The sequence below is a fragment of the Hippocampus zosterae genome, chromosome 5 (genome assembly GCF_025434085.1).
Source record: "Hippocampus zosterae strain Florida chromosome 5, ASM2543408v3, whole genome shotgun sequence".
Classification (NCBI taxonomy): Eukaryota; Metazoa; Chordata; class Actinopteri; order Syngnathiformes; family Syngnathidae; genus Hippocampus; species Hippocampus zosterae.
This window is the reverse complement of record NC_067455.1, coordinates 9,281,893-9,304,082: the sequence shown is the minus strand read 5'-3', so window position 1 is coordinate 9,304,082 and position 22,190 is coordinate 9,281,893. Positions and strand designations below refer to the sequence as shown.

Here is a 22,190-nt window from a genome sequence, read left to right as displayed (position 1 = left end):
TATGCAGGGGAAAATCTGCGATCTCTGGCCCAATTTTGTGCCACCACGCCCATAATAAAACGACCAATCAGAGACAGAGGCGTGACTTATGAGGTGTCATTCATTTGTTAAGCACATGCAAGCGCACTCATTGTTGGCACACCCCTGCGGCCTCGGAAAAATGTAAAACTTCAAATGTTCTAACACTGAAGATGCAACTGTCAAAGCAGAATGTTTGTTTTAAGAAACATTTTCTCCTGTGATTGTTTACGCCGCTCCCTTTAAATGAGTTGCGACAAAAAGCCAAAGAAAAAGACGCCAAACACACCGACGGTTAACCCTGTGCTGCTCACCGCGCGTAACGTCTCGCATGATGTCACGCCGCTGTATCTGTAGAGCTTTGTGCGACTTCAAAGGCACATGTTTCACATTGTTCGACTTTAGAGGTTCCGCTGTATCCATGCGTCCGTTTTCCAGAGCGCCTATTCCAGCTGACCTTGAGAGAGGGGCGGGGCACATTTTAAAACGACTACTAGCATTCACACCGATGGACACTTGAAAACATGCACACTGCACTCAGGAGATTGAACCCTGAACCTTAGAACTGTGAGGCGGACGTCATGCTCACTTCTACACTGTGCTGCCAGGTTCAGATGGATGTAATCCGTGATGTGCTTTCATCCATTTGGAATGCATGAAAAACAATCCAGAAGATGTTGAGCGAGACACAACTTTGTTCTCTACAACCATTCATTTGTAGTTTTGGCCCGATTTTCATATATATATATATATATATATATATATATATATATATAATTTTTTTTATCAGGGTATTAACGTCCCTGTTCTGGACCAATTCACTTGCACACACAGAAGTTTAGTCTTTTTCATATTCTTTTCCTCCAGCATCCGCCACGCTCGGCCACGCAGGAAGAGAAAGACGAGCACTAGTCTCTCTCGGCGTCGTCGCTACCGTGTTCAATTAGGAGCGCTCCTTGTGGCTGACCCCATTGTGTTGTCGCGGTGTCACTGTTCAATCTCTCCTCTCTCTCACTCTCCTCATCTCCAACCCTTCTGTTCATGTCTACACTCACTCCGTTGTCCTTTTTTTTTATCCCGTTAATCCTCTCGCCCCTCGTCTCCTGCTCCATTTAAGTGATTCTCTTGCACATCGAATGTTTTTATTTCCCACAACTTCAGCCTTGTGAGTAAAACACTAAAATCTAGACAAATTCTTTTGTCGTAACGAAAGGCGAGGTTTGACACCACAAAAAAATAAATAAATCCCAGCATGGCGACAGAATAGTTGGAAAAAAAACCCGATTTAGTTTTAGGAGATATACTATTATTCCTCCATCTGCCTCCGTGAGGCGTCTTTGCCATCCTTCAAATGCGCTTGACTATTTCAGTTTGTTTGTACCTCCTTGGTGCTTTTATTGGGCCCCTAAGACAAAGAGATGAACTGCCGCTGTCAGTTTTTATGACTGCTCTTATTAAAGATGTAAACAATGTGAAAACTCATCTGGAAAAGGATCAAGTATTTAGTCATCAGTCTTATCAGTCAGCCTTTGTCGTTTTACAACAGGAAATTCAGGCGCGGGGGTGGTGGGGGTGGACATGGACTTTCTCAATTATTAACCCGGCGTGTTGTCCGCATAAAACAAATACAAACGCTCCCCAAATAGATGCTTCCTATTCTCATTCCCACACCCCCCGCCGTCCTCCACCCAAAAAAAAATCCGTAAATACGTCACTTCCTGTATGCTATCGTTCATACATGGACATAATTACTGAGCTCATTTGGATCCTGTCGCTGACGAAAAAAACGGTAGCACCTCCCCAACCGAAACATGTAAGCACTTCTCTTAGATGAAGTACGGAGATGTACAGTCGTAAAGATATAAACAAGTGCTCCGGTATTACAGAGGATCCTAAATAGGCAAGGATGAGATTTTGAAGAACAATTAGCCTGGAGTCTCTCATCATTGGTTTCAGCCTTAATGTTGTGTGTGCTTATTTTCATGATGGAAATTGGGTTAATTTCCCTGAACTATTGTTGGGGAAATGACATGACATTTTTTCCTGGTCCGTGATGCAAAAAAAAACATGTATACCCCCCCAAAAAAACATTGGGCACCGGACTGCTGCCCAAGAGACATGTGCTAAGCCAACTAGTTGATTGCACGGTCCCTTACTGCAAGTAAGAGGCCAGCATTGCAACTCAGTTGCGTTCGATATAAATTGAATGTATTATTATCTGTGTTGTTTTAATAAGCTGTCATTGTGTACCCCCGGTATGTTGTTGTGATTAAGAAATAATAAGTCAATACTCATTTGTGGACCACGGGAAGATTTTTTAATTGCACCATATTTATAACATAGTTATAAACATATGCATTCCCAAATGCATATGTTTATAGCTAGGTACCGATACCACGCCGCTCTGTACCCAATACTATTGGTGCATCCCTATTTAATAATGTTGTTTAAATTCCTTCCTCCCATGAGACCGATGCCTTCGACTCTCTGCCCTTGAGTAAATAACCTTCTTTGGGCCACTGTATGAATAGTCATTATCAGCTAATTGGTTGAATTTGAATGGAAACAACCGTCATGGCATGGCAGAGAAAGTCTTTGCATATTTTATTGAATCCTCCAAGCAGAGTGGCCTCAATAGTACCTTTTAACTTTCCTTTTATTCTTGAAGGAATAGTTAAACACACAGAGGTTTTATAGCAAAAGACTTGAATACACCTTATTAAAAGTTGGATGTAATGAGGTGTCTTTTTTCACTGGGTGTATCACTTGGCTCTCAGACAAAGGCTATCAGAGAGCAGTTTAATCTGTAACCTGACCCTCTTGATTCTTGCGCTCTCTGCCAATCTTCCTCCCAGCGGTGTAGCCTCCTCTCAGAAAAAAGGGCTGCGCTTAATTAAAGAATACTGCATCTCGGGGGACCAGCCTCATCCCTGATCTTCCCGTCTTTTTTTCGTCTCTTTCCTTTGCTGCACATACGCGCAATTGTCAATGTACAGCACCACTGAGGGTGGCCATGAAGTACAATGTGTGTATATATATATATATATATATATATATATATATATATATATATATATATATATATATTAATACGTGAGATACATATCGAATGCTCTTTCATTGAAGATACATAATATACTATAACCATCCATCCATCCATCCATCCATTCAACCATCATTTCATACATACTATGTACAATGGTACCTCTACTTATGAAATTAATTGGTTCTGAAAGAAATTTCTTAAGTAGAAAATGTTGGAAGTAGAGACGCGTTTTCCATGTAAATGCCCTAATCCGTTCCAAGCCTCAGCAAAATTCAGACATAAATGTTTTCTAAAGCATAAAAATGCATCAAAATATGTAACAAATACATGTTACAATTAGATTGTTGCACCAAAAATGCGAATTGTGCATAATGTAAAAAACAAAGAATACAGAAAAGAATAAAAATGATGGTCATTTAACTTTTAACTGCCTCCTCATCGTTTTTTGCCCGCTTTAGTCGATGTTCTTAGAAGTGTTTTTTGAGTGTGTGTATGTGTGTGTGTGATGAGGACGCTGCATAGACTCCTATCTATCTATCTACACACAGAAACATACGGTAGGGTTCCCTCTTAGCCAATGGGATGCCAGGAAGATGCTAGCTAATAGCCAATGGCAGAGCAGTTGTTCAAACAATGTTGTTCATGAAACTCGGAGCTGCGAGTAGCAGGCCATACTGTATTTTTACCTATTTTTACCTACCTACAGAACGCGTTGAGGGTGGCCGTGAAAGCGCAGGCAGTCACCTGTCTAATCGACTCTTTCATAAATACCATTTCAATTCCCCTTCTCAACAGCAGAATCCCATTTGCAGTGCGCTGGACTCCACAACATCCACTTGTTGTAAAGGTTGTTGTTGGCGTACGTGTGTCTCGCCGCCGGCATTGTCGACTCTCCAGAGTTTCTCTCACTTGGCAGTTCGGAGTGGAGGTTTCCAAGGCCAATAATAAGCCTCGGTGTAGCTGTCAGTCGCTGCAGTAAACACACTGTAAAAGCTGCAGGCTCCTCATCCGCATTCTGACCCCCCTCCCACCTCCCCGAGCTTTCTCATCAACCTCATGAAACAGACTGTTACTGAGGATTAGCAGCTTCATAAATAGATACTACTCGCATTCACGTCCGGCAATATGCTTCATTTCCTGCTTTTGCACAAAGCCTATCAGTCACTTGCCACCATTGTCCCTGGGCGCATTCATTGCATGATGGGTTGGGTGCAGCGGCATATGTGTGTGAGTTGGTTGTTTGGCTGTTACAGATGTTGATGTTCGCTGGCGGGTGACGGAAACAAAAACAAATCCATCAGTCCATTAAATCACATATTATCTTCCACCACCTGGCAATTAGCCACCACTGTGTTTGTGTGTGTGCGACTTGTGTTTTGTGTGTGCACGTGTGTGAGAGAGAGAGAGAGAGAGAGAGAGAGAGAGATAGAGAGAGAGATCTAATAATGCAGCAGCTTACTAATTTGCATTCTGGCTATCTGGTGATATCTCTTAATTTAGCATTGTTAGAAACGATTCCTTTTTTTGGTGTGTTTGTATGAAGTCACGTCACACATGCTGGTTTCAGTGGTTTTCATCTTGTATGTATGAGGACAAACTTTGTAAAAGCCATTTTTGTGCACATTCAATGGTGCTTTGAGATAAGAGTTGAATTTGTTGCCTGACCACGCTTTACTCATAAGACCCATCACAAATCATCTTTCCCCATTGAAACGAATCAGCGTGCCATTAATCCGTTCCTGCTTCCCCTAAAAACTCAACAAAAGCATTTGTAATGAGCTTTTAATAGGAAAAATAAGACATTATATTGGATTTTTATCTATCTATCTATCTATCTATCTATCTATCTATCTATCTATCTATCTATCTATCTATCTATCTATCTATCTATCTATCTATCTATCTATCTATCTATCTATCTATCTATCTATCTATCTATCTATCTATCTATCTATCTATCTATCTATCTATCTATCTATCTATCTATCTATCTATCTATCTATCTATCTATCTATCTATCTATCTATCTATCTATCTATCTATCTATCTATCTATCTATCTATCTATCTATCTATCTATCTATCTATCTATCTATCTATCTATCTATAATAACTAAATAAATAGTATGTGAAGAATTCAACAGTTGGTGCTTCATGATTAATTCAGTGTGGCTCATTCTCATTTGTGCGACTTGGCCACTAGGAAAAGTCTAGTACTCTCATGCAGACACAAACGATGAAGGGTTTGACAACACAATAGATTGTGAGCAACTATATAATGGTGACCGAGCATCTTTGAGTACCTTGAAAATTGCCAGTCAAGGTTATTATGTTACTGTACAGTGGTGCCTTAAGATATGAGTGTAATCGAAAAATAATCCGAAATTACTCACGAGTTACTCAGTACTTCAGTAGTTTATTTACTTACAGTAGGACTTCCTTTTACTCAAGGCATCATCTGGAGTACTGCATTTTACCATTACTTGAGTCATTTTAAAGTTTTATCTAAAACCCACCTCTGTCTGTTTTTGACGGGCAACCAGTCCAGGATGTACTCTGCCTCTCGCCAAAAAGTCAGCTGGAATCGTCTCCAGTCACGCGCAAGCCTAACGAGAAAAAATGTTAAAAGACGGATCTACTGAATAAACTAACTAACCTAACCTTTTCTAGAGTCACAATGATGTGGTGTTTAATTAAAGCAAAGCAAAGAGCAGCGGGGGGCATGATAATAATGTTGTTCACGTTTGACCAAGGCATATATTCATTCACACTCTCTACGTAACACGATAGCGTTGATGTGTTTGTCGGGAGGTGTACCGTAGACATTAAACCATCCAATCAAGCGGCCTCCTGACAGCGACGGAACAACAATCCGTCTCCCAGCCCCACTTAGCAAAACATCATTTACATTTATGAATATGTGCACAAAGGAGAGACTATTACTCACACACTATCTTGTGGCGTATATGTTTTTGCGCACGCATTAGTATGTGCAAGCCATCCATCATGGACTTTTTACACTGTTGCTAGATTTCAGATTTCAGTACCTCCTTACACACACACATACACACACACACACACACACACACACGCACACACACGCGCACAACCTCAGCAATCATCATAGCAGTTATATAGATCCAGCCATGCGAGCGGTCATTAGTCACAAATAATAAGGCCTTGCAGCGTGCGAAGCACAGAGTCATTTGGGTTTTCGGGAAGTTTTTGGGTACCGCAGACACTTGCAACCGGGCGCCATTAATTAGAGACAACAGGGAACACACCTGTGTGATGGATGACTGCTGTTGGCATAATAAGACACAGTGGTCTTGTTCGCTCTGCGCGCATCCCCGTTTGGATGTCAGATGACGAAAGGCGGGCAAGAAAGTCATCGTCTCGACTTCTAAACTTTATAACCAGGGGGAGGAATTTGAATTTTGTCTTCTTTCACCATCTTATAACCACATGGGAAAATCATCAAGATGGTACTTTTTTTCTTATCGGGTCACCACGATTGTCATGTGGCACACATGATATACAATATATACTGTATCGTGGGGAAAATGATGAGTGGTGTTAGTGGCAGAGCATTTCTGTCACTGGCATATAGCAGATAGATGAACAAAAATATGATCTGTAGTTTAAATAGAATAGAATAGATAGAATAGAATAAAAAAAGAACTGGATAATTTCCCACAGTGGTTGCAAACCACTTCTCTCAGCCGCTGCCCCCCCCCCCCACACACACAAGCAAATTCTCAGTAAATGGCTTTAAAAAACATGTATGTACTGTACATGTCAATGATATGTTGCTGGTATAGGAACAGCATTTCCAGTTTAGGTCTTGAGCTGGACAAAGTTAAGGAAACGCTTTTAGTTTGTATATTTGTGCTAATTTAATGCTACTTTTTTTTTAATGTCAGCCCTTTGATTGACAGGTGATAATTCCCGTGGCCCCGCCTCTTGCCCCAAGTCAGCCCCCTCCATGACCCTAACAGGATTAACGGTTTACGAAATGAGTGGATTGAAAGTTACACTGACACCGAAACCACATTTTCCCACACTTTACAAAACAGCTGCTGTAAACACACACACACACACACACACACGCACACACACACACACACACACACACACACACGTATATATATATATGCAGTATATATATTCGTGTGCACTTAATATCCTTTTTGCATGCCGCTTCCGTCACATTTGATTAACTTTTTCTTCAACAAGTCCTATACTGTGCACACTTGCATGAAAAAACACCCACATTGATGTGCATAATAAGGAAAGCCTGAAGAAGCCTGCTCGACTTGGTCTTAATTGACTGTTTCATTCCTCTCCCGTGCTGATGAGGAACTCATCAGAAGCACTTCAGTGAAAATGAAGTATTGATGTCCAATGCTAACTGTGATTGCTTGGAACTCAAAACGTTGCTTCAGAAGTTTCAAATAATGTAAAGGCCGTTAAATCTGGATTTGCAACATTGATTGGATGACAATTGAGAACAAGTGACTGATTCAAGGACATTGTGGTACAATATATGAACAAATCAGGCCTTTTTTTTTAATTCTGAAATTTTACTGAGGACGTTGGGCTTCTGCAGCTAAAGTATAAGAGCTCCTCCGGGAAGACTTTCTCCAAGATTTTGAAGTACGTCTCTGAGAATCTTTGGAGTACCGGAGCACAGTGGCATACAATACAGTCCTCAAGTACTGTATGTGTGGAAATAACACGAGCAGTTAGGAAACAAAGGGGTCCAGCCTGTCCATAATTGTTCGGTATCATCTGATACTTGAGCCTTAGTTTTCGGCAGTCTCGATACCAAGGTTCCAAACGATATGCAACTGATTAGCTTTGTGGAGCGACGTAAGAAGGTGTACGTAAATACTACTTCTTTACTATTAATAATGTTATATTTATGACCGAAAAGTGTTTTTCATACAAATATTTACTGCAATTATGAGTTAACAACCGCATAAGCATAGGTTAGTGATCGCGTACGGTGCATTCTGACTGTCACCATAATAAGTGAACTCTGTCCTCAACCAAGTACTCCCTGGATAAGTGTAAACATATATGAGAGTAAAACCAAAGTGTAAAATAAACCAAACATTTCCAAAGTATTTATATCAACATAATTCGCGGTAGAATCTCATTTTAGAAACATTAGGCAGGCAATAAATTGTATCTCTTATTTATCTATTGATCTGTTTTTTCCATTATGCAGAATAGTTTTAATTCATTCAAATTGTAAATATTAAATCTCAGATCAATGACCGGCATGGTTCTGCTTCAAAAGGGGTGATAAAACAATTATTTATATATTTTATTTCCTGAGGAGACAAATGGCACTGATTCGGTGGAACGTTGCATATATAGATGTACCCGAAGAGCATTTTTATCAGATCCGGACAATGTTGTTGTCGTCGAAGCAGAGCTTGACAGAAAAGATGGATTGTGTATTGTGAAAATGCCTAAAAAAAAAAAGAGGGATGACCACATTTATTCGATGCCGTCACTAGTCATGCAAAGGCTAAATGCACATCAGTAAAAAAAATAAAAATAAAAAAAACAACACATGGCCTGCAGCAAATAAATCCCCTCTTTTTTCCCCACCCCTGACAGCCAAATCGGCGACTGACCGCCTCTCCCCTCCCCTTTTGTTATCTGCCGCGTTTTAGCCGAAACGTGGGGTGAAATGGAAATTTATCTTCCCCACCCATGTGTTAAATTTGAACAAACTGCCTACAGAGAACAAATCCCACACCAAAAGGCTGGAGGCAAATCACATACATGCATGCACACGCACGCACGCACACCCACACACACACACCCACACACACACGCGCACACACACGCTTGTTGTCAGTCAATGCTAAGCTTTAGCGGCGTAATCAGGTGCTAATAACAGGGCCATACTGTTTACAACCTGTTTTCAAAGCACTTTTTGACATAGCATAATAAATATATAATGCGTACGTATACACGCGGGTGTGCGCGGGTGTTCCTCCTCGCCGCCGCTCTTTGAGCTTCTACACGCCTCTGTCCACAACAGACGTGGATATGGCGTGTTTGCTGCTGCGCGCTGGCTAATGATGGCGAATCTGCAGCCTGACGCTGAGCACGGTCACAAAACAGCAGACCGGGGTTGTGTTCATAAAGCCTAGCGACACAGCAATTAGGGCTTATCCTCTCGAGGAACGTACACGTTTGTCGTCCAAGCCACCTGCACGGCTCGAGGTGCAACTTAATGACTCTTAATGGGGGCGTGGTGGAAACTGAAAGGTTGCACACAATCTGTTTCAGGATGCCCCTTAATTTGGATGTAACGTTTCCGGTGGGAAATAATTAAAATAGGAATAAGCTGATCTCAATTGGGGTCCCTTAAAGATTTATTAACGGTGCAAGACAACGTTTTTTTTTAAAGTCACATTTGACCTGTTATACTTTGTACACGTGAATATCAGTGAGCACTGTCAACTAAGTGAATCAAAGTTTGGAAATGGTAAAACAGACGTGCGGGTTGAGATTTGCGGTCAATGCCCAAAAGTCGAGTCTCCGCATAAAAAACAAATGAACTACTTTCGCGATGCTCATTTTGAACTTGGGGCGACACGGTGGCACAATGTCGCAGTGCAGAGGTGCAGGGTTCGATCCGGCTCCGGCCTTCCTGCGTTGAGTTTGCATGTTCTCCCTGAGCCTGCGCGGGTTTTCTCCGGGTGCTCCGGTTTCCTCCCACATTCCAAAAACATGCATAGCAGGTTAATGGAACACTGTAATTTGTCCCCAGGTGTGAGTGTGAGCGTGGATGGTCGTTCGTCTGTGTGTGCCCTCCGATTGGCTGGCAACCGGTTCAGTGTGTGCCCCGCCTACTGCCCGAAGACAGCAGGGATCGGCTTCTTTTGTTGGTCCTTGTGTATTTAGGCCATATCGTACTGAGAAATAGGTGACACCACTTGCGAGGTTGTTGTTCAGCTATTTTTATGTTTTTGTTTGTTTGTTTTTTGCATTGACTTGCAACCAAAAATTTGAGATACGAGCGCTTTGTGCCGGCAGTGAACTCAAACAGAACTCACTTCACAGCAAGAAGCAGTTGGGCAGAAATTAAACAATGATTCAAAAAGTGGGCTTCAAAAGCAAGCAACACCTGGAAAGTCGGTCTTTTAAGTCAATTTCTGGGATTTATGAGGATGGATTCGGATTAATTTAAAAAAGGCAAAGAAATTGCTCCCAATGCTTTCTGGAAAATGTCAGTAGAATTTCATATGCTCCAATTTGGGGGGGATTCAGATTCTGAGCTTCAGCTGAATGTCTTTGTGTTATCTGCTTAATAGAGTCTGAAAGAGCGGAGCAATTTTGAGCGACACTTGGTTATGAGGGCAACGGAGGTCCTCCAGTCAACAAACACCCAGCATGCCGATTCCACCCACCGAAAAAGCCGACGTCTTTAATTGAGGTTTTATCCATTGAAGCTGTCACAAAGAGGCCGACGCTGAAAGCTTTTTAACCGCTCTCATCGCCATAATGACGCACATCGCGGAGTTAATGTGTCTGTCTGAGCTTTTTTTTTTCTTTTACTTTTTCTTCTGCGACGAACGGAATGGGCTGGTAATTATGCGGAAATTGGGATATGGCTAAGTGAATTATGACCTTGTTTCAACAAGTCACAGGCAAGGCCGGGGCCAGGGTGCTGTGCGTGAAACCAACGCCGCACAATCGCCCCGATGGCACACAACCATGATGTTGTTTGTAATTAGGAACACAAGTTTTTACATGATCGTTTAGCGAATCTTGGCCTCATCCAGGCTGTGCCATTGTCTCAGCATGCTTCTTCTTCTTCTTTTGTTTCCGTTCTTGCTGTCTGCTTGCGTTAGTGCTGAATTCAGTGTCATCCTACACACAAACGCACGCACACACACACGCGCGTACACACACACACACACACTCCTCTTCCTTTATAGCCCTAATGTTGGCTTCTCTGCATCACTTCCTCCTCTTCCTCCTTACTCTCCATCGCACAACTCTCAAGTCTGTCATCCATTCAGTCCATCGCTACTGTGTGTATGTGTGTGTGTTATTTCACAGATTTTTTTTCCCCCCTGATTGTTTATGAAGGATTAAGGTTTTGGGCTTCCCATCCTGGAATCAATAAATCCCGCAACACAAAACTTTGGCACTTGCACGCTTGTGAGTTTGTTGTTGTCAGTGCGGAAATTAACTTACTTATACCAAATTAATGTTTTTGCTTGATGGATTTTTTTTTTTTTAATGTCTGTATTATACTCATTATAGTCCCTCAAGGGGGACTTCGACTCTCAGCTGTACTGTAGAGTTTGCGTTGCACAGCACAATTTAATAACAAACGCACAAGCAGGCGTGGAAGTAGAGATGTCAGACTGAGAGGTGCCTCTTGAGATGGGAGATGCTTGCTCAAGGGCAGCACAACAGTAGCCAGCCAACAGATTAACATCCCTCCATCAGTTGCCATTTTTGCATTTTCGCCCGCAGTGGGACACGAGGCCTGGCCATCTGATTCAGAGTGTTACATTTGCTCATAATTAGGTGTCATTGGTGACACTTTTCTTCAAACCGATGCCAGTATTCATTCTTTTGAATACTCACCGATACCGAGTACCAATATCTCTTGGTACTTTTGATTTCAACAATTTGTTGAACACGTGTAACAAAACTACATGAACAAAACCGTTCTTTCCGTTGCAGATGATGAGGATTATGCCAATGTGTCAAAGTGCTACAGTATAGCGCCTTACTCTGTTATTTTTTTCTTTGCAAGTATTGTTGGCTGGTATCGGCAGCCTCCATCTTTACCCGACACCTAAAACAAAGGCTGATATCAGCCCGATACCTAAATCCGGTATCGGTGATTTCTCGGGCAATCGTGCAAAACGGACTCCTTATTCGGGACATAACTTGAGTGTTGGACCAGAATGCACTGTTACATATTTTATAAATAATACAGAGCAACAATTCAGTTGCAAGGTGAATATGTATGAATAACATCAAATGGTGTGCCCTCCACACTGATACACTAAATGCCTTGTTTCAATCACCTGTGCGCTCGCCAGATCAGACTTGTTCCCACTCGTTTCTTGCCATTACTGTGCATTTTCCTCGTTGTCTTCTTAATGCAAGCGAGAGTGTAAATCGTCAGATACTCAACCTCAATTTAATTGATTGCGAAAGCCGCTCACGTTTCGTGCCGATGGGCTTTTCGATTTCAAGTTTACGATCATACAATGCATATTTTGTGTTGGTTATCATAAATCATCCATCAGTCCATGGGATATTTACCGATACTTTATTCCGTGTGAAAATTGCCTGGTCTGAAAATATCGTCTTCATCTGTTCTCTGACTTTAGTTCGTTTTTTTTATTTTTATTTTTTTACAATTGATGACTGAAAAGAGAAATGATCCAGTCAGGATCCATAATGTGGCATGCGCATATCCATAGCGGCAAGCATAAATTGAAATAATATATTTCTCCGTAGATGGCTTGTGAATAAATGAGGTCTCACTCCTGTGAAAATAACTGTGGGAGTGAAGCCAAAATAACATTCCCGCCATGAAACGCTTCCCCCGGTCCATTGATATGCAACATTGCCTGGGATGCAAATCACATTGCTACAGATGTATATCATCATATAAATCATCATCTGCACCCCCCCCCCCCCCCACCATCACCCCTCCCGACCTGCACAGCCAGCTGTGTGTGGCCATGTGTGCGTCTGTGCACCTTGTAGCATCATTTGGTTTGATTTCTTCCCTGTGTAAATGTCAGCAGCTGTGCATTTGAGCGAGCGATACGAGCTGGCCTAAGTGCAAACACCCACGCTGTCCCCCGTGCTTCTAGGCGTGGAAATATGTGATTCTTTGCCGTAGTAAGACGGCATATGAATGAGAATTTATCGTCTCTCTTTGCCGTCTGCATAATTAAAGTCCAAGCTTCGCCCCGCAGGAGGTGAGCGCTGTCTTTACCTCGCATGCCTGACGGGCGGAAGTGGGAGGTTGTGGGGTGTGTGTGTGTGTGTGTGTGTGTATTGTGTGCTGGTAAGATACATGTGTGTTCTGGTGGAAGGGGGCGGGGGGCTTTGTTGAAGTGAATGCACCCTGGTTCAAAAAGAATTCTGTGTCACTTCCCGGGAGAAAAGGAAGTTTAGATAGTGGCGAGGAGGGAGGTGTTGTGGAATAGAATGTGTTGTGTGGAGGAAGCAGAGTTTATGCAGCCAGGCAAACACTCTTCCCATCCCTAATATGTGCATATATATATATTATGTGTGTGTGTGTGTGTGTGTGAGAGTGAAGGAGAGCATGTGAATACCCGTCAGCCACAACCCTACCACCCACGTACTTTACCCACATGTATCGCACCCATAAATATGCATAATCCTCCTCAACCTCTCGTTTCATTTTCTTCCATATTCACCGTAGATGCACGCACACACACACACACACACAGAGCGCACACAGCATATGCAAGGACAAATGCTGTCATTACCACTTTCAAGGGAGTTTAATGTTGTTGTTGTCCCCCCCCCCCACACACACAAAGCTGATCATAGAAATTACAGCAACGAGCTACACTGACATACAATTACGATTGAACCTTGAAAATCGAATATAATAATGGTCAGCCTTTGTTCCATCAGACCATCATGCGGTTTTCCTGAAGTACTTGGGAGATCTTGTGACAAGGTGAAGGGTAATATGAATAGTTGCAAATTGGAGTTACATTTCAGGCTTCTTTTAGGAGGATAACACAGTCAGGAAAAGTCGACTAGAACATCTTGTTATTGTATCAAAAAACTGTTTTTTTTAATTAAGTGATGTTGTTTGGCAAAATCTGAATTTGCAGTTCCATATTTTATTCATTTTTGTTTGATGTTCAAAAATGGGTAAGAAAATAGTGATTTGAGGGCTATTTTTTACTTTGACGTCACAGTACTCCTACTGAGTGCAACTTTTGGGCGACCCACTCTGAGCCACCACACCCCGGTTGGGATCACTGAATTAGAGTTCCACCGAATGTACCGTAAGTGACATCAAATGGTCTTTTGTTGGTGAAGGCCCAATTAAATAAAAACACTGCCTGACTCAGTCCACCCACTCGGTGTGTGTGTTCAAATGATTTTTCTGCCTCATGTGTTGGATTTTTTCCACAATATTAGATGAGATAATCAAAGGCTCTCTAACAGCCGAGTAGGCGACTGGTACATTGCACTGTGCATTAGGCGCATCTTTCAGCATTTGTTGTTCCTGGACACCAAAAAAAATAAAAATAAAAGAACACAACAAGACAGACACGGAAAAAAAAATTCAATGACGGCGGGCAAAGAGGAAAGAGGGGAGGCCACAGAAGAATAGCGAGAGGAGGTGCCCTGCGGAACCGAACTGCCAAAGCTGAGGTCAATTGTGATGAAAATGGCCGCTCACCATGACCACAATAGCGCGTGAGTGACAGGACTAAAGCGACGCGGACGGGCTTATCCTGATCACTCAGGGCCTTGACTGTGGTGGTGCGATCACAATGCCCTGGAGATCTGTCCCTTTTTTTTTTTTTTTTTTGGACAGGCCCGATCACAGAGCTCCCAAAAGCTTCGGCTCTCGCGACGTCTCCGGCATTACCATATCAATGCCAGGCCGCCTCTCTGCCGCCAAGGAGCAGCGTGGCGAGCCCTAGTGCCTCCTGGTTAGCGGTGCCCCCGTGCTTCCACGCCGCCATTCAAAAGGGAATCAATGCGGATTCAATGCGGAGTGGAAACGGGATGAAACGCCTTCCTTTAAGACGGACCCGCCTCTGACGCCTCTTACTTGGGTCGATGAAATAGGGCTGAACAATTAATCAAGTGCACCGACAAAATATACAATTAATCAAGTGCACCGACAAAATATTAACAGAAATCGCCGGTCTACCATAACCAGGAATCAAATCGTACATTAATAAAAAGCGCTTGCAAAAGGCAAGTGAGGCGATTAACCAGAATATACCAAACGAATAGTCTAATTCACTCGACAAAAGAAAAGCAAGCTCAAATGACTAAACCGAGACTATACTTCCCTGTATGGAGTTTGCATGTTCTCCTCGGGCCTGCGTGGGTTTTCTGCGGGTACTCCGGTTTCCTCCCACGTTCCAAAAACATGCATGACAGGCTAATTGAACACTGAAAATTGTCCCAAGGTGTGATTGCGAGTGCAAATGTTCGTCTATGTGTGACATGCGATTGGCTGGCAACCAGTTCAGGGTGTCCCCCGCCTACTGCCTGTGAGGATAAGCAGAACGGAAAATGAATGAATGAATAGTCTGGTCCTCACCCGCGATCTATGACAAACGACAAACACTTGGAATAGCGCCTTATAACCGCTTTTCTTTCTTAAAAAATGACTCAGATGTTGGCCATGATTTCGGGTGGAAAATAAGAACAAGAAAACCTTTATTCGTCTCAGAATGGAGAAATTCCTCATTTACAGCAGCAAAGTTATGAAAGGAAGAAAGTAACAAAAAGTATAAGAGTCGCTGTAAAGGCAGCCACTCTTGCGGCGCCGTCTTGAAGTCATAAGAACATAAAATAATAATGCAACACATAAGACACAGACAGTCATTCAATCTTAACCGCGTTTCTGCATACTCGGTTGTTTGAAGCCATTAGAGATGAAAGAGAAAACATTTACGGTCAGTAATGGGCATTCAAAGAATGCGTACCTATTTTTTGAGGATGCAAACTAGATCTGCGTTTCTTCTTCCTGTTCGTGACCTGATTTCAGTTCTTACTGGATTACACGAGTCCAATTGAGCCTGATCCCGCTGTGCAGAGGTGCAGCACGGGCCTATTAATTTTTGGTGACAGCCGTTCCCCGATGGAGATCCCTTAAGGAGGCTCGCCGACCTGCGGTCATTAAAACAAAAATGTTCGGGACAAAAATTTAGCCTGCGTACCTTGGCGGGCGTTTGTTTCCCTGCACAGCTGCTCGACTACATTTTACAATATTGCACAAGTTCGGTGTCCCGTCTGCCAGTCGACAACAAATAGCACGCGTTAAGCGCACTGGAAAAATCTCATGAGATCCGTTTTAGACCGTCCGACGCACATTCATTAAACAAAAATGTTCTCGGTGTCGTTCATTTAGCTTCAGCGGTAATCAAAGCAGGATGTTACTGTCGAAGGTTCGGATGGAAACGTACCGCGGGCGCGGTCAAAGCCCATATCTCATTCTAATGCGAATGCCATCGGTTGTTCTCAATTAACAGTCAAGAGCCGGCGGATCATTTCCGTGAATATTTAACAAGCAATCTGCGTGATAGTGTAATGACGCCGGAGAGCTGGCTGGTGGGAGCGTCAGCAGCATCGCAGCTGCCGCCGTCCCATTGCTAGACTCCGGGGGCCCCCAGATCAGTGAAGCATGAATAACTACTTGCACATCTCAACTTGCTGACTAGATCATTATGTGGGTTCCAGACCAGCGATAGTTTTTAACAGGCGGTACTAAAAATCAAGATAAAAACCTTTGGAGGCGCAGGGGGTTATTTCGCATTGCGTGACATAAGTTATGTGGGTGTGGCGATGGTTTGCGTAATTCTTCTGAAGCTGGTGGAGGATATCGGTCAATGGAACAAACAGACATGAGTCGAAACAGCAAAAGTAAGCAGGAACCAAGATTCGGGATTTCGTAACTATTCAGGACTGTGGGAAATCATGCAGAGTCATCTTTTAAAATGTTTTTTTTGTACTTCATTTACTTTGGGGTTTTTTTTGTTTCATTTGTGACGTACTTTCAACGTGTTTTGTTCTTATTCAAATCTTATTTTTCAGTACTTCGGTGAAGTTTTTTTATTTTCATGAAAATTCATTTTACATATGTATTTTACTTATTTTTTCATTTTTTCAAAATGTGGTTCTTTTAATTAATTCAACCAGTTTTTTGGGGGGCGGGGTGAGTAATCAATTTCTGCAATACTTATTGGTCTTTATTATTCATATCATCATCTTCCGAGCCGCTTGATCCTCACTATGGTCGCGGGGGGTGCAGGACCCTATCCCAGCTGTCTTCGGGCAGTAGGCGGGAGACACCCTGAATCGGTTGCCAGCCAATCGCAGGGCACACAGAGACAAACAACCATCCGCACTCACACTCACACCTAGGGACAATTTAGAGTGTTCAATCAGAATGCGGGAGGAAACCGGAGCACCTGGAGAAAACCCACGCAGGCCCGGGGAGAACATGCAAACTCCACACAGGGAGGCCGCAGCTGGAATCGAACCCGGTACCTCCGCACTGTGAAACCAAAGTGTTAACCACTGGACTACCGGGCCGCCCATTATTCATATCTTATTTTGAATATTTCTTGACGCGTTTAAACATTTTAATTTACTTTTTACCATACCACAACCAAGTTTTTTCATACTTTATTTTGCGAAAAAGGAATTTCACACCTGTATTTTATTGACAATTTTTATTCTTTTTAAATTAAAAAAACTTTCACTTTATTTTTTTCAAAATATTTGGGGTAAATTTCATTTTATATTCGCTATTTTAACCACTTTTTATTTTTCTACCAATGATCTTTTTTTTCTTGTCCTCAAAATAATGCTTTAGTTTATTGACTATATTATTGTCTATTTTCCAATTTTATATATGGGTACTTTTATCAAGTTTTGTCATTGAAACCCCTTAACTTATGAGTTAAACATCAATGTTGAAGAGAAACGATGCATTTCAATGCAGATTTAAGTGTGGGGAAGGATTTACAATTACCGGTATGTGGTCAAAAACTGCTTTGTCAATGGAAAAAAAAACATCCTTCAATTAGCTTTAAAATGCAATTTGGCAAATGACCCCTTCGTTCCTGCAAATTATTTTATACTCTCTTGGGATGTTATTAGAATTACCAGACTCTTGCAATCCTCGACCTGGGAAGAAAATGGCTGATGCTCTTGGGTTTTTTGGGTTTTTTTTCTTTGTTCCCTTTTGGATATGATAGAAAGAAGAGCCAGAGGATGGGAGTGAGTGAGGAAGAGGAATGTGGAGTGGGGGGAAAAAAATCAATGAAGAAAAAGTAACTGAAGGGAAAGTTAAAGTTGCAGTGAAGACAGCTGTAATAGTGGCAGTGGACGTCATGCTATGTCACGGAGAATCAGAGGCGAGGGCCAAGATGCTGTTTGATGTCCTCGTCTTGTTTTAATCTGTCAGTCAGTGCACACACACACACACACACACACACACACAAACTGCATTCCCTAGTTGTGTTTCTGCAGAGTGCCAGGAGGTTATCATGCATCGTCAGGTGCCAGACCGACTCAGCAGCAGATTTGTCATTTGTAATTAGAAAGAAAAAGGGCAGGGGGAGCTTTTTTTCCCCTCTTCCTACCTCAGCTCTCTCTCTCTCCAATACTCAGGATGACTCTCTGGGTATTGACAAATAAGATGCACAACACACTCACACACAGGGCTCAACACTGATGCGCTGACACGTGTTTGATGGGCCAAGTTTGATTCCATTAAGCTGAGTTAGTCAGCGAGGTGGCGGGATGAATGTTGATGGCCCCACGGAGCCAAATGGCATCTAGAGCAGACACTCAGAACTAATTGTCGCACACCACACACACACACACACACACACACACACACACACACACACACACACGCACACACACACAACAATGCCTGTCTGGTCTTGGGTGTCTCTGTTGTTACGGTCTTTGCAGCTTTGAGTTCTGGTCACGGTTAAAGAGGCTTCCTCGCAGAGGAGATGCCAGCGTGGAGTTTTAAGAAGGGAGAGGAGGGGAGCGGAAGATAAAGCGAAAAGGGCTAAAACTGTGTATGGGGTGGGGTGGGGGGGTTGAGGGTTTCTGGGATTGACCAAGAAAGGGGGTGGGCAAAGATGGAGGCGGTAGTTGGTTTGGGGCGCTATGAAAGCCTGCCTGCTTCCATTCCTGTGCACCATTGATGCATTCTAATGCTAAGTGTTTATTGCAGGGCTCTGGGTGTGCATGCGATTTGATACTCACAGGACCCGCGCATATCATTCATATGCATAACGGTCGTTCTGCCATTTGCGTAGACAAGCTGTATAATTTTTAGTCTTTTAAGTCAATGCTTTTTTGGGGTATTCGCTCCAGTGCGAGATCGTTCAGATCTCCATCTCAACGTGTCCATGTTTCAGATGATTATTTTTTTGTTTTTCAAGCATCGCGCATTCTTATCCTCATTGGCCCCACGAGGAGGAACCCGATGGATGTTAGCGTCGGCAACAAAACACATGTGATAGCTGCTAATTGGATTCATTACTGTAAATGAACGCGGGCTCATTGGCGACTAACTCGATTCCTTTGCTGCTGCATGGACATGTAACCTTCATTACAAGGCATATAGAAGGCTTTTGTTTTTTTGAGGCTCCAGACATATTTGTTTTTTGGGTTTTTTTTAATAATAATATCAGATTTGTAAGCGCCTTTCATAACACTCAAGGACACAGTACAACCAAGAGCAATAGTCACACAGATAAAATAATAAAGGTAGGCAAGTCTGAATAATAAGTCTGAATTTTTGTTGGGGTTGCCGACCCCTGCCCGAAAGGTACAATTTTGTACTTTTTTTTTCTTTTACCATATCTGAACTGAACCCTTGTGCTTATTTGATCCTATACGGTATATTGCACTTCCAGATGAATGTGTGTTTCGGTATGTGAGGCGAGCCTGCCCTAAGGCCTCTGATTCAACGTTGTGTGCTCTGCTTTGTTTGCCATGTGTTCTGGTCCCCCGACCGATTACGGCGTGAAATGCTGCACACATTGTCAGGCGGAGGGGAGTCTCGCATGTGGACGGATGCACACAACAAAACGCACGTTCTCAATAACACGGCAAGGCGGTAAGTCAGCCAGTTAATGACTGCCGGGCACTGAAAAAAAAAAAATAAGGGAGCACCAGTGTCGTGGTGTCAAGGAATCATGACAGATGCTGGTTGTAAAATTGCTCGCTCACAGCTTTATTGTTATGAACAAAAAAAAAAAAAGAGCAACAATCACACCCAACAAGATTGATGCAGCAACTTTTTTTCTTTCATTTTTTACAAACACACTCAGACACAGTATTTGATGCAGCGCTTGGACTGGATCTCATTAGATTGTCCTGCTGTTCCCAATTATGTGACCAGTGAGTGTATATTAAGCAGCAACTGGCACCTGAATCTGAATATCAGAGAGTCTTTCACCTCTAAGCGTGTGCCTGTGTGCCTCTGTGCGTGTGTGTGTGTGCATGTCCCGTGTCTGTGTGTGGTTGTGTACCCCAGTCACTGGAGGTGATTTGATGTCATGGTTTCTTCGCATAGGAGGCAGGCCTTCGTGCTGCAGGTAGATGCTCAGGTTCACCTGCCTGTCCTCCTCCATCGATCATTCTTCCCCGAGCAGACATTCTCCTCATTATACTTCCTCGAGACTTCTCGTCCTTTTTCTCAGCTCCCACCGTGCTACCTTTGTAAATTCATGCACATAGTCCCAGTGGTAGGAAGTTACAAAGCACAAATCATTTAAATCCATTTTGAAGGCATCTGGACTTCATTTGAAGAAAAAAAAAACATGTACAGTATATAGAGTGTGTGTATATATATATATATATATATATATATATATATATATATATATATATATAGGTATATATATATAGGTATAGTTTTGTGATGATTTGAAAATTTTTACTCCCTACATTTGAATACAGGTTTCTGTATTTCAAATAAGATTGGTACCCCCTCCCCCCAACTTTGCGCATGATGACACATTGATTGAGATGTCAACTCCAAAATTGATTTGTGGCAAATGCTTTGTCTTGTGCCACCATAAAAAAAAAAACAACAACAACTTCAAAAATTCTTAAATATCTGAAAAATAAATGCAAAGTGTATTTTTTCGATTAATTTAGCTCTTTTTTTGTGAGTTCATAAATTATGTTAGCCGTTAATAAAAGAGGGAAACAGTTGTTTTTGTGTGCCAAGTCATCAAAAAAACTTTTGCTTTTGTGGTTAAGTACATTTCAAAGTCTACTTTTTTTCCACATTTACTTTTACTGACGGTAGTTGTTCTAGTGTTCTAATGAGACCAAGATCAACACATTCAAAACTTTATCCAGATTTGTGATTATGTATTTTTGGGCGATTTTGTTTTGGTGAATAAAACTAGCATCATTAGCATCGGTACATCATTCCGAAAGGTATTTTTTGGTGAAAACACAACACTTCTCATTTCCAAAAGATCACCAGACCTACAGTCATTTAATTTTTTTTTCTCAGTTGAGTTGCACAGATTGTAGGTCACATGAAGAAAAGTTTTGAAATGTTTTGTTTTGGTCTCATTTTTTTTTTTTTAGATCTATCAAATCATGATACTTGAACGGGGATGTGTGTAAACTTCTCATATTCACTGTCCGTAAATGAGCTGAATCGGTATTTCAACTTCGGTTTGAGTCCTTTTTGCCACCTGCATATTCCCCGTCTCTCTCCGCACAAGCAAGGAGCCAGACAAGTTTTATTTGTGCGAGCGTGACTCTGCGCTCTAATTCCGATTATAAGGTGCCAATGGGAAAGCGATGGCGGTCGGACTGAACACGCGCTATGTCTGCACACTTAATCAAATCACTCGGCCGTAATATTGACTCATATCACCGTCTGGCGACATTGCCATTTAATAGCGTGTGTGGCGCACGGTCGTGCGCGAGTACGTTGGTGTGTATGTCTTCCGAGGACTTACGTGGCTTGCCGCAGCCATTACAGTCTAATAGGCCTTGTGGAATGCGCCGTAATGACACAATAAAACAATTGAATATGGCGGAGTCGAATTACTTTTCAAAGTGGCTGAGGCCAGAAGCAATCTCGGAGCAACAAACACAAAGTAAGAGATGAGGCTTATTAAGAGGAGAAGTCAACTCTTGGCCTGTTGTCATCACTCATCGAAGGACAATCGTCAGCAAATGTCTTGCGGGTGAACCAAAGACATGATTTATGGTCAGCTTTCAGCACCCATCACCGCTCAATCACACAAAATTGATCCAAATCTTTCTTCCAGTTCAATGTCGGGTGAAAAAGCAAGCAGGCAGTTTCATGTAGATCACGGGTGTCA

General features: G+C 42.3%; 1 protein-coding gene and 1 long non-coding RNA gene across 2 annotated transcripts in view; one reads left to right on the top strand and one right to left on the bottom strand.

Moving 5' to 3' along the window:
- Positions 1-22,190, top strand: part of efna3b (ephrin-A3b) — a 62,669-nt gene that overhangs the window by 1,745 nt on the left and 38,734 nt on the right. The gene's annotated exons all lie outside the window — the stretch shown is intronic.
- LOC127601184 (uncharacterized) overlaps positions 1-22,190 on the bottom strand; it is a 130,698-nt gene that overhangs the window by 77,027 nt on the left and 31,481 nt on the right. The gene's annotated exons all lie outside the window — the stretch shown is intronic.